Below are 13536 nucleotides of genomic sequence, written 5' to 3'. Positions count from 1 at the left end.
GGAAGGAACCTCGGACAGGATGGATTTTACAACGACGAACCCGGCAATGACAACGGATTAACGATTTGCGCATTTTCTCATAGAACGTGTGCTCCGTGTACAGACCGAATGCTGCTAAGCAGCTAGCCGATACCCTCCCCCAACATAAGGCTGATGTAACAGCATTACAAGAGATACGCTGGACAGGGACCGCTTTCCTGGAGAAGAGCCGGTACACCATATACTATAGCAGCCATCCAGTAAACCATGTGCTCAGAGTAGGTTTCTTGGTCAGCCAAAAAATGAAACCTGCTGTTATCGGTTTTGAAAATATGAGGGAAAGGCTATCCACTCTGAGGTTGGGAGGCAAGTTTAGAATTAGAAGCTTTATAAACGTTCACGCCCCTACAGAGGAGACTGCAGATTCGGAGAAGGATACCTTCTACGATGCAGTTGGAGATTTCAACAGTCAAGTAGGAACGGAGCCCATATTCAGACGATACGTCAGCTCCCATAGCTTACATAGGGATACCAATGATAACGGACTACGGATTATTCGGTTAACAGTATCGCACGAAATGGTTGTTGGAGATACCTGGTTTGCACGGAAAGCGGTCCACGAATATACGTGGCCTCTCCAGACGGGACCACTTTCAACCAAATTGACCACGTGCTGATTGAACGCCGCCACCTCTCAGCCTTGATGACAGAGATTCTGGAGGTGGAGCATCAATAAATGATCTTCATAACCACCTGAAGAACGTTATCATTGATACGGCCGCAAAGATACTTGGCCCCAGCCGCAAAAAGAGTCCGAACAGCTGCTTTGACGACGAATGTAAGCTAGCTACAAAATGGAAGAATTCTGCATTCCGAGTTATGTTGCATTCTCAAAGAACGCGGGCACGCGCAGAGACTTATCACGAACTCCGTCGAGCGGAGAAGCGACTTCACAGACGGAAAAACGAAGCCTGGGAGAACCAACAAATCTATGAATTAGAAAAGTACAGGGAGCAACCGCACCAGGCGCGGAAGTTTTACCAACAAGTCAGCAAGATGAAGCCTGACGACTGGCAACGAGGCATTATTTGTCTGATACATAAAAAGGGGGATATCACAAGTGAAGCAATTATAAAGGTATCACGTTGCTGAGTACCATCAATAAAATATTCTCCTCTATCTTGCTAGGCCGGGTAGCCCCATACGCCCAGAACATCATTGGCTCATACCAAAGAGGCTTCACCCCAGGCAAATCAGCAACAGATCAGATTTTCTCTCTGCGACAAGCAAATGAAAATAGGAGACTACAACTTTGAGACCTTTGAAAATTTCTCCCAACTAGGGTCGAAAATCACAACCGATAACAGATGTGACGATGAAATCCATGCACGGTTGTTGGCAGCCAACAGAGTCTCTTTCAGTTTATAAAAACTGTTTCCCTCGAAACGTCTCACCATGCCAGTCTTTATGTATTCCTCGGAGACTTGGGTCCTTAACAAGAAAAATTGCGAACTCTTGACGGCGTTTGAGAGAAGAATCCTCCGAAGAATGGACGATTCCGTAGCCTACATCACGACGAAATCTATGAGCGACCGTCTGGTTGTGGATAAGATCCGGCTCAACAGGTTACGGTGGGCGGGTCGCTTAATCCATATGAATGAGCCCGATAAGTCTATAAGAGCAATATCTATGGTAGAAAAAGAAGACGAGGCAGACCCTGCCTGAGATGGAGCAATAGCTTTTAGGGATGTCGAATTGGTGGACCTCGGCGCAAAACCGGGATGTCTGGAGTTCCTTATTAAGGCAAGCCCTAGACCGGATACCGGTTGTTCCGCAGTTGATGATGATTTTCGTGCCGAGAAGGAAGTGTACTTTAAGCTGTCCTGCTTTAAAAACAGTTTTCCTATGCCTAAGGTGGCGTTTTGTAACAAATAAAGTCACACCACATTAAAGCATACTTGCTGTTCATCTTCTAGTCAGTAAATGCCAATCTACTCATTCTGACCGCTTTAAAAGCCCAGATTAACAGATTCCCGTCACGTGCTATATATATATTTAGTAAGCGGCGCGGTAATGGAGATGAAGATGTTACATTGAACTTGACGCAAATCACTCCATGATCACATCCGAAATAAGGATATCAGCGGTCGATATGGGGTTGCAGCGATTGCCGAACAATTGCAAGCGGGTTGCCTTCAATGGTATGGCCACGTGATTCACGCTAACGGGAGGCCTCATGCTCACGGAAACGACCCAAAAGCCAGGCGAAACAACGATGGTTTGATACTCTGTTTGGTGATTTCATAGCCTCGTAACTACGTTCAGATCAAAGCCCTCTTTTTTGCGGCAACACAGAACCTACTATTACCTTAATAATGTTGTTACAAATTAAAGTTGTACTTTTTGTGTGGATTTAATGCACACTAAAGCATCATAAGAAATAATGAAATTAAAGTAAAAAGTCTAACACATGGTACTAAAGGCGAGACTATTTTTACAGTTGCAAATTATCGGATGATCATTCTACGCAGAGCTCAGTAAAATTTGTATTTTAAGCAATGCCAAAAAATGATATGTACTCATGACACTACATAGCATTAGCAATTACTAAAGGAGCTCTGATTAAATGGGCCATAATAGTAAACAAATTGTGAAGCTCGCAACACGAGACCCTGATTAGGCGAGCTCGACGAGTGGTTATTGAGGTTCAGCGTCCCGGGGAGTGGCTAGTTCTTAGATCGAGGAATTTGCTAGTCTATTTTTCCTATTTTATGCGATCTAAAATTCTACGTAAGTTCATATATCGAGTAATGTCATAATAACCCATTTTATATACGCGTGACCTAACATTGCATAATATTTTATCGAATAATATATTACTTTACCAATTGTTGAAACAGTGCAACTGAAGATTACTTGAGTGAGTAAAATGGGGTTCGTTCGATTACCAAGACTAAGCATTTTTGTGGTAATAGTGTTCCGATGGCAGACCGGACAAACATTTTATTTTTCTTTTTTTTTTCTTTTCAAATAATTAAAAAATAAATTCATAGCTACGCTTATATACGTGTATATTGCATATTGCTTCATACTCAGATTTTTTTTGCAACAAATCTTGCATTCTGGCAATTGTAAATGGCAACTGTTATGTTACGTCGTCCGATGCTATGTTCTGTGTACTATATATAAACATATATGTATTATATATATGAAGGTTGTGTGGAGTTGCCAAATCTCCCATCAGGCGCGTCCTTTCGTGCGGATAAGGGAATGCTCGGCGAATGTGTCATGGCCATGCACATGCACGCATCCGGAGATGTGCGTGTATGGGCATGTTTATGCGCAGGCCGGGTAGGTGGGAAGTAAATGCCCACCCGTGGATAAAAATTGGCTATGGAAAGGATACCCAGAAATAAAACCAAACATGGAGGAGCAGAAGAAGAATGAAGTTACGGTGCAGGGCTTCGGAAACCCAGTGCCGGCGGTTTTTGGGAGTGAGCAAGCGGGGTCCCGGCCGTCGATATCCAACGACCGCAGTGCCTCAGTAGTGGGAACCTTGGCTACTGTGGCATCTAATGGAAGAAGATTAGACCGGAGGTGATTTTCATTTCCAAACGAGGCGAAGGGTCATACGCCGACATTCTCAGGAAAGTGAAGGCAGACCCCGAACTCACCAATTTGGGAGACAACGTCAGCCGTATTAGACGGTCACAGAAGGGAGATCTTATGTTGGAACTTAAGAAATCCAAGGATGTTACCGCGGACAAATTCTTAAGCCAAATCGGGAAGACTTTAGGGCAGGAAACCGACATAAGAGTTAGCAGACCGGAGATCACTATAATCTGCAAAGATATAGATGAAATCACGACGAAGGAGGAGGTTCGCGAAGCGTTGGAGAAACAGTTCGATCTTGCCGGACTACAAGAGTCAGTGGTGAAAACGCTAAGGAAAGCCTATGGGGGAACACAAACCGCCATCATCAGCCTACCAGTGGAGAACGCACTCAAACTGTTAGTAGCAGGGAGAGTGAGAATAGGCTGGGTTATGTGTCGCCTTAGGGAACAGGTGGCGTTAAAACGGTGCTTTAGATGCCTTGGCTTCGGTCACATTGCGAAGTCATGCACTAACCCAAACGACAGGTCAAAGCAATGCAGGAGATGCGGAGTGGAAGGCCACATCAGCAAGGACTGCGGAGCTGACACAAATTGTCTACTGTGCAAAGGAAAGGAGGGTGTGGACCATCGGCACATTGCAGGCAGCAGCAGGTGCCCGGAATACAGGAGAGCCCTTAGCACAAATCGCAGATGAGGTTGATACAAATCAACCTCAACCACTGCGAGGCGGCGCAGGATCTACTCGCGCAAACCATCCGCGAGAAAAACATAGATGTGGCCATACTAAGTGAACCATACCGAAACCACGGTGGTAGCGTTTGGGTCAAAGACCAAACGGGCCAAGCAGCGCTGTGGACTTGTGGAGAACAAGCCTTCCAGGAAATAATGGAGCACCCGGAGGAGGGCTTCATCAGAGCGAAGGTGAAGGGCATCCACATCTACAGCTGCTATGCTCCACCCAGCGTTACACTCGTCGAGTATGAGCGGATGCTTGCTGCTCTTGTTTTGGATGCAAGAGGACGTTGGCCGATCATAATAGGAGGCGATTTCAATACGTGGGCTCTTGAATGGGGCAGCCAGATAACTAATGTCAGTTGTTCTCCTCGAAGCATTCGCGGAGCTGGACGTGGTACTGGCGAATGTTGGGTCTTCGTACACTTTCCGGGGAAGGGGCCTGGGGTCTACAGTGGACCTGACATACGTGAGTGCCACTTTAGCCAGTAGAACCGCTTGGTATGTCAGTGAGGACTATACTCACAGCCTCCACCAGGCAATCTGCATAGAGATCAAGGGCGGATCGAGCTCGAAAAAGAGTTTTCGCAAAATGCCGGGTGGTATGCTTGGCTGGACAGTGAAAGCGTTCGAGGGGGACACGTTTTCCGCGCTGCTCAAATCCGACATATCCCTGAATGGTACGGCTGGAGAGAAAGCCACCCAGATCACTCGATCGGTGACGGAAGCATGCGATGCTACTATGCCCAGAAGGCGATTGCTCCCCAGTAGGCAACCCAACTACTGGTGGAACAACGAAATCGCAAGTTTGCGAGCCGCATGTTTTCGGGCAAGGAGGCTTTGCCAGAGGCTCAGGGGAAAACCCGGTGGCGACGGTCGAGAGGAGGCACACAAGCAATTGCGTGGCCGCCTAAAGGAAGCCATTCGAAGGAGCAAAAAGAACTGCTTCAAACAACTGTGCGACCATGCCGACATAAACCCTTGGGGCGAGGCTTACAGAGTGGTGATGAAAAGGCTTCGGAAATCACCCCAGGTGACCTGTTCGTGCCTCCTGAAACAGATTGTTACCACTCTGTTCCCTCACCACGAAAATAGGGGAAGGCAAATTTTTGTCCAGCCAAATGACGGCATAATACCGCCTGTAACTGTGGAGGAGCTGCGGGAAATATGTGATAGGTTCGGTGACAACAAGTCCCCAGGTTTAGATGGCATCCCCAATCGAGCTTTGAAACTGGCAGTAAAGACTAGGCCCGACCTTTTCGCCAACACCTTCGAGGCGTGCCTAAAAGAAGGAATATTCCCCGCCCAGTGGAAAAAGCAAAAGTTGGTGTTGCTTCCGAAGCCTGGCAAGCAACCTGAAAACCCAACGTCGTATCGTCCTATCTGCCTGTTGGATACAATGCGGAAGATGATGGAGAGAGTCATCTACAACATCGGGCCATCGGCCCATCGTCAAAGCCAGCAATGGTTTGTCGGAACGCCAGTTTGGTTTCCGACGTGCTCACTCTACGGTGGACGCAATTGGAATGGTGGTAAACCTGGCAAAAGGTGCACTGATTTCTGGCGGCTGCTGTGCCGTGGTGGCGTTGGATGTCAAAAACGCATTCAACTCGGCCAACTGGAATAGAATTAAACGGGCGTTGGCTGACATAGGTGTCCCCGGATACTTAGCGAATTTGGTGGAAAACTACCTCTCAGAGAGGACTCTCTGGTACGGGACGGATGAGGGCCCCAAAGAGGACATTGTCACAGCCGGGGTACCACAGGGATCGGTACTTGGTCCCCTGTTGTGGAATATCATATATAATGGGGCGCTTGCTCTTCCCGTCCCAGAGGGGACTACGATTGTCGGCTTTGCTGATGACCTAGCTGTGGTTGTTGCAGCAAAACACCCAGAAGATGTGGAGGTTTACGCAACGGAAACAGTGAGAGCGGTAAAGTCATGGCTGGAAAAGGCCGGGCTGACCTTGGCGGACGCGAAAACGGAAGCGGTCTTGATAACGAAACGCAGGAAAAATAACACTGTCAAAGTGGAGGTCGGTGGACATACGGTCGTATCAAAGCCGGCTATCAAATACCTGGGGGTAATAATTGACACCAAATTGAGTTTTAGGGAGTACCTAGAGTATGCATGCCATAAGGCAGCCGGGGCCAGCACGGCACTTGCAAAAATGTTGCCAAATATTGGTGGGCCGAAACATTGTCGGAGGTTGGTGCTAGCCGGAGTGGTGCGCTCCATCCTGCTCTACTCGTCGCCTGTGTGGGCAGAGGCGCTTGCAAACTCTCAGAGACGGAAGCAGGTGAACTCGGTTTACCGGCGGATGGCTTTGAGGGTTTGCAGTGCTTTTAGAACCACATTAGATGAGGCAGTATTGGTGGTGGCAGGCATGATCCCGGTTAACATTCTGGCCAACGAAATGAGTGTCCTGTACAATGCAAGACATATGGAGGGGCATGCACAGCGTAGAAATGCGGCAAGGTCAGAGTCGCTTGATCTCTGGCAACGCAGATGGGACGAGTCTGCGAAAGGTTGGTGGACGCACAGGCTCATTCCCAACATTAGGGTGTGGCATGAGCGAAAACATGGGGATACAAACTACCACATTACCCAGTTCCTCACGGGACACGGTGGTTGCTACAGACAGTATCTGCACCGCTTTGGGTTGGATGATTTTCCGAACTGTCCCAGATGCGATGGCATACCGGAGGATCCAGAGCATGTGATGTTTCACTGCCCACGATTTGCGATGGAGAGAAGGAGCTTAAACCAGGTGCTGGGCAGGAGCGGGACCCCGGAGAGCTTGGTTACTGAGATGCTGGAGTCCGAGGAGAAGTGGCTTGCGGTTGGCTCCGCAATCATCCAAATGCAGGAGGAGTTGCAGAAGGAACAAAGAAGGAGGAAAGTTGCAAATAGGAGAAGGATGAGTGCCTAAGAGCAAACCTACCCCGCGAAGTAATACCTCAATGGTGGTCCCGCGGGGCTGGAGCTGGAGAGACCGGGGGTGGTTTTTAGTGGGTGTGAATCCCACACGCGCCCGCTGTTGTTCCGCCGTTCGGGCGGCGGAGCTGCGGCGGTCGTGTCTTTCTAAGATTTTCCACCTCCGTGTACGCACAAAAAAAAAATATATATATGAAAGTTATGTCTTATATTACGTTGCATTATGTGAATTTCCAATGCTGACTTCAATTTCTTTCATAAAGACTTCCATCTTCGGGGTTGGTTTGAAATTTGTTGATCCAAAGAAAGATAGTAGCACACACGCTTTAAGGCAGCCTAAAGTTGCTTCCCTTCTAAGTGAGTGAGTATTGTTTACATTGCAGTTACTGCTTGACAAAATGCTCCATTTTTAATTCATCTATCTATTCGTTTATTTGGTGGAGGTCGCATAGGGATGGACTTCAAAATAATCCTTCAAGGGGGTCATCCCGTGTATCGGATCCAAGGACTCGATTTTCGGGCAAATTGATTTTTCGATATTCGGAGTCATTCAGAAATAACTGTTAAACAAATGTCATATGTCAGGTTTACGTTAACCGTCATAATGAAGTGCGAATTTACCAGTCCGAACGACGTTCGAATGACTAAGGCTTTAAATGTGTTTTTTAAGAAACCGAAGGTTTATTGACTTAAGACTTTATGGTTAGTAACCATATTCTAATTTTTAAATGCCTTTTTTCTCGAAACTGCATGTTAAAACTCAGCTGCCACCATAGCCCAAAATCTATCCAAAGAAATTCTTAGAAATGTTCCCGACTTATTCAAAACATGTTTCTACGGTTTGCAAACTAGGGTAATTCCGATTCAATGGACGATTTTTTATGCATTAAAGAAACCGTGAAAAAACACCAAAATTTACAAAAAAGAAAGTTGAACAAGGCGCCAAAAATTTACCTTTCAACATTTTTCAATTTTGTGTAAACACAAAATCTTATTAAAATCGGTTTACTGTCTGTCTGTCTGTCCGTCACACGCATTTTTCTCGGAGAAAACACAAAACCTTATTAAAATCGGTTTACTGTCTGTCTGTCCGTCTGTCCGTCACACGCATTTTTCTCGGAGACGGTTATAGCGATTGACACCAAATTTGGTAGAAAGGTGGGAACTGTGAACGCTCACGCATACAGTGAATTACATCCTTTTACGGCGAATTTAAGGGGGTGCCCCATACATGCAAAAGGGGAGTGTACAATTTTTTTTCATCAAATATAGTCATGTGGGGTATCAAATTAAAGGCCTCGATTAGTACTTTTCAAAGCCGATCTTAGTTTTGACATTCGTTGGAAGGGTGGGGAGCGCACGGGGTTGAAAGTGATCACTTCTTTAAGGGGGCCATTCTCAGAAACTACCAAACCGAAAAATCTGAAAAAAATCAGCAGGCTGCCACTATACGGTGCCTGGGCTCCGAAATACCCTCCATGCCGATATCTGGATAGCTTCAGTCTGAATGGCTGTACGCCACCGCAGCGTCTCAGGGGGTAGGCGAGGAAAGTGCAGGAACTTTGCAGTCTTGCAGATTACTCACTAAGGAAGCTATCTACACACCTGGCAGCTAGGGATAAAATGCACCACCAAAAAATGAGAAGAAGAAGAAATTTAAGGTCCGGTACGGATAACCGGCGGGAGTCGTCTGACTTGGTGACTGGGTCGGGCTCTCGTAATGGACAGCACGGCGTCGAAACCGCTAGTCGTGGGGCGGTTCGACGTCTAGGCGCCACGACGACCAGGAGCACAGCTCCGCCTGCTGCAGTTGTTTCGCCACAACCTGAGGCGACCACTTCAGCAGGTTCGCGTAGGAAGCGGATGAAATGGACTGAAGAAATGAACCTCTTCATCATCCGCTCCTACTACGAAATAACGGCGGGGGCGGGTACAACATCTTACCGCCCCTTGTTGCACCAGAGATTCGTCGAGCGTTTCCCGCAATTCGCGCACGTGACTGTGCAGCGAGTCGCAGACCAGTACCGCTTCATCACTCGCAGTGACACAATCCCGGCCACCATCAGGGAACGTGTTCGACTTGAAGTCATCGGGGAAACTGGTGACCGAGAGACGATGGGGGCAGAGGCGGCGGCATCAACAACACCACGCCGCACTGCAGGCAACAGGTTCAGTACTCGCCGAAGCACTCTTCTCCACCGTCCAGCTGAGGTTTCCGCTGAAGTTCGGGACGAATTCCAAAGAGCGTGTATAGAATTCTCGGATATGGATCCTTTGCATAGACCAGGTATTCCCAGGCTCTATGCATCTCCAGCAACTCCGGGAATTCTATCTCAAATCAATGATGAGATTGCGTCTCGACTGTGTGCTGATATGTCGCTGCTGCAACTACAATCACTTGTGTATTGTGGTGCAGTTGCGGCTATCAGATTGCACGGTCAGAAGATTCGCTTTCGCGTTATTGGTTTGAGTGACAAAAGAGATCCACCATGGAAAATTCGTCTAGAACGTCGGCGGGACTCACTAAGGCAGGATATTGCTAGACTGATTCAGATCAGCACTGGCAATGCCAGCCGACGGGTGAGAAATAAAGTGCAGAGGGTTTACCGGAACTATGCCATCCCCTGTGAGACACCCGTAGTTGAAATTCTGGACACACTAAAACAGAAACTTTCTGTCATATGCAGTCGGCTACGACGGTATGGCGAAAGTTATTCCAGACGTGTCCAGAATGCAACATACACGAGGAACCAGCGGAGCTTTTTCAGATCTCTCAACGAATCCCAACAGAGCGCCCAGACAATACAGTTCTCGGTGACGGAAGCGAAAGAGTATTGGGGTGGACTTTGGGGGTTACCTGCCCAGCATGCAGAGCATGCTGAGTGGATCACCGCCGAAGGCACCCGCCATGCCAATACACCTGGCATGAATTTCGCGGATGTTACCGAAGAGGAAGTTCGACGAGCCATAAACATCTCGAAGAACTGGAGGGGCCCAGGTCTGGATCGGGTGCAGAATTTCTGGTATAAGAAATTTACCAACGTACACAGTCGGTTGGCACGCAGTATAAATGAGGTCATGAGTCGGCCGGAGGAATTTCCACCTTTCCTCACTGCGGGAATTACCTACCTTATCCCTAAGAAGGACACGGTGCAGGACCCCGCAGACACAAGAACGATCACTTGCTTACCAATCCTCTACAAATTCATCACGTCCATTATTAGTGGAAGGATCAATGCGCACCTCGAGACCAACAAAATTCTGTCCGAGGAGCAGAAGGGCTGCTGAGTTGGGTCAAGGGGTTGCAAAGAGCAACTCATTATCGACTCGGTAGTTGTAGGACAAGCAACTAGAGGCCAAAGAAACCTCTTCAGTTGCTATATCGATTATGCCAAGGCTTTTGATAGCGTTCCGCATACCTGGCTAATCGACATCCTACATCTGTATCGCATTGATCCGAAACTAATAAAGTTTTTGGCGACAGTCATGGAAGGGTGGCATACCACCTTGTCAGTCCGTACATCTGAGGGTGCTAATACCTCAGAGCCCATCCGTATTCGGAGGGGCATCTTCCAGGGGGATTCATTGAGTCCTCTTTGGTTTTGTATGGCACTGAACCCCCTTTCATGGCTACTGAATGATGCTAGAGGGCATGGTTTTGCAATAAAATATGGCCTACGTGCTAAGTGCGAACTGACACACTTGATGTACCTAGATGACATCAAGCTGTATGCTGGTACTGACAACCATCTTAGAAGTCTGTTGCGAATAATAGACATGTTCAGCCGTGATATTCGGATGGAGTTTGGATTAGACAAATGTCGAATCCAAGCCATTCGCAAAGGTCATCACGAGCCGCATGCCGGACATAGCATTGGTGACCTCCACATCGAAGCTATGACCGAGACAGACTTCTACAAGTACCTAGGAATTCTGCAAGGAACTCATGCTCGAGTTGGTGATCTGAAAGAAGCTCTGCTGTCCGAATTCCTGCGACGTGTAAAGCTGGTGCTGAAATCGCATCTCTCGGGGAAGAATAAAATAAGCGCGTTGAATGTATTCGCTATCCCTTCACAGGCTTATGCATTCGGAATATTGCCGTGAACGAAGACCGACCTGGAAAACGTCGAGCGGCGGATACGGACAACTATGTCCAAATTCCGAATGCATCACCCAAAGTCTGCCGTGGAGCGGATGAACCTGCCTCGTGACATCGGAGGTAGGGGCGTGGTTGACGTGGCGGCGCAACATCATCGCAAGTCGACTCGCTGCGCGCTTATTTTTACAGTAAAGAGCAGGCGAGCCCCTTGCATGCGGCTGCCTGTAAGGCAGACTGTGGACTGACTCCACTTAACTTGAAGGATCGATCTTTCAATCCTCTGAGTGGGGTGAAGTCGGACCAGGAGCGGATCGAGGAATGGAAGTCGAAGCCAATGCACGGTAAACACGTGAATTGTCTTTGGCAGCCATTTGTCGATTTGCATCTGTCGAACAGGTGGCTGTGTGCTGGGGAGCTCTTTGCTGAGACGGAGGGGTTCATGTGTGCCATTCAGGATGGCGTGGTCGCCACCCGAGCTTATAAAAAGCTCATCATGAAAGAACGGGTGGAGAACGACCAGTGCAGAATGTGTGGTTCGGCGTTAGAGACTTTGGACCATCTCATTTCTGGCTGTACTGTTATGGCACCGGTGCAGTACATCACCAGGCATAATGCTGTATGTAAGGTTATCCATCAAAACCTTGCATATAAGCATGGGCTGATCACGGGGACATGTCCGGTTTACCGATATGAGCCGCAAGCAGTACTTGATAGTTCTGCTTACAGTATGTATTGGGACCGGCAAGTTCTGACTGATCGCCATACCGCACACAACAAGCCTGACGTACTGCTAGTTGACAAGACGGGTCGCTCCGCGTATATTATTGATGTTGCTATCCCCCATAATAGCAACATTGAACGGAAATACGTGGAGAAGAAGGTGAACTATGAGCCATTGGCTCGTGAAATCAAAGAAATTTGGCGTCTCGAGCGGGTGGTTGTAGTTCCCATAATATTGTCAGCTACAGGTATTGTACCTAAATCCCTGACGGCTTCCCTTGATGTCCTGGGACTTTCGCACAGTCTGGTTCAAACCATGCAGAAGTACACCATTCTGCATACGTGCTCGATGTTGCGGGGGGTACTCGACGGATTCTCCCACTGACCTACCACCGGCCACCACCACCAGTGCCCCTTTAGTTTTTAAGTAGGTAGGGTCGTCCGAGCCTAAATGCTTGGCACTTAGTGCTAGTATTAGGTAAAATCCGGCATCTGCCGAGATTGTGATAACTCGGATATAATATATAATAATAACTCTGCCGAAGCCGGTCCCAAGCCCGGTTGTGAAAGGAGGAGGGATGGATTGCTTCAGTCTGAATGGCTGTACGCCACCACAGCGTCTCAGGGGGTAGGTGAGGAAAGTGCAGGAACTTTGCAGTCTTGCAGATTACTCACTAAGGAAGCTATCTCAACACCTGGCAGCTAGGGATAAAATGCACCACCAACAATGAGAAGAAGGAGAAATTTGAGGTCCGGTACGGATAACCGGCGGGAGTCGTCTGACTTGGTGACTGGGTCGGGCTCTCGTAATGGACAGCACGGCGTCGAAACTGCTAGTCGTGGGGCGGTTCGACGTCTAGGCGCCACGACGACCAGGAACACAGCTCCGCCTGCTGCAGCTGTTTCGCCACAAACTGTGGCGACCACTTCAGCAGGTTCGCGTTGGAAGCGGATGAAATGGACTGAAGAAATGAACCTCTTCATCATCCGCACCTACTATGAAATAACGGCGGGGGCGGGTACAACATCTTACCGCCCCTTGTTGCACCAGAGATTTGTCGAGCGTTTCCCGCAATTGGCGCACGTGACTGTGCAGCGAGTCGCAGACCAGTACCGCTTTATTACTCGCAGCGACACAATCCCGGCCACCATCAGGGAGCGTGTTCGACTTGAGGTCATCGGGGAAACTGGTGACCGAGAGTCGATGGGGGCAGAGGCGGCGGCATCAACAACACCACGCCGCACTGCAGGCAACAGGTTCAGTACTCGCCGAAGCACTCTTCTCCACCGTCCAGCTGAGGTTTCCGCTGAGGTTTGGGACGAATTCCAAAGAGCGTGTATAGAATTCTCGGATATGGATCCTTTGCATAGACCAGGTATTCTCAGGCTCTATGCATCTCCAGCAACTCCGGGAATTCTATCTCAAATCAATGATGAGATTGCATCTCGACTGT

The 13536-nt window shown here is 48.3% G+C and overlaps 1 protein-coding gene across 1 annotated transcript in view; it reads right to left on the bottom strand.

The window, feature by feature from the left end:
• Positions 1-13536, bottom strand: part of LOC119648162 (sensory neuron membrane protein 2) — a 208885-nt gene that overhangs the window by 143941 nt on the left and 51408 nt on the right.

This window comes from Hermetia illucens, chromosome 2, assembly GCF_905115235.1.
Source record: "Hermetia illucens chromosome 2, iHerIll2.2.curated.20191125, whole genome shotgun sequence".
In the NCBI taxonomy this organism is placed as follows: domain Eukaryota; kingdom Metazoa; phylum Arthropoda; class Insecta; order Diptera; family Stratiomyidae; genus Hermetia; species Hermetia illucens.
This window is presented reverse-complemented; position numbering and strand designations above follow the sequence as displayed.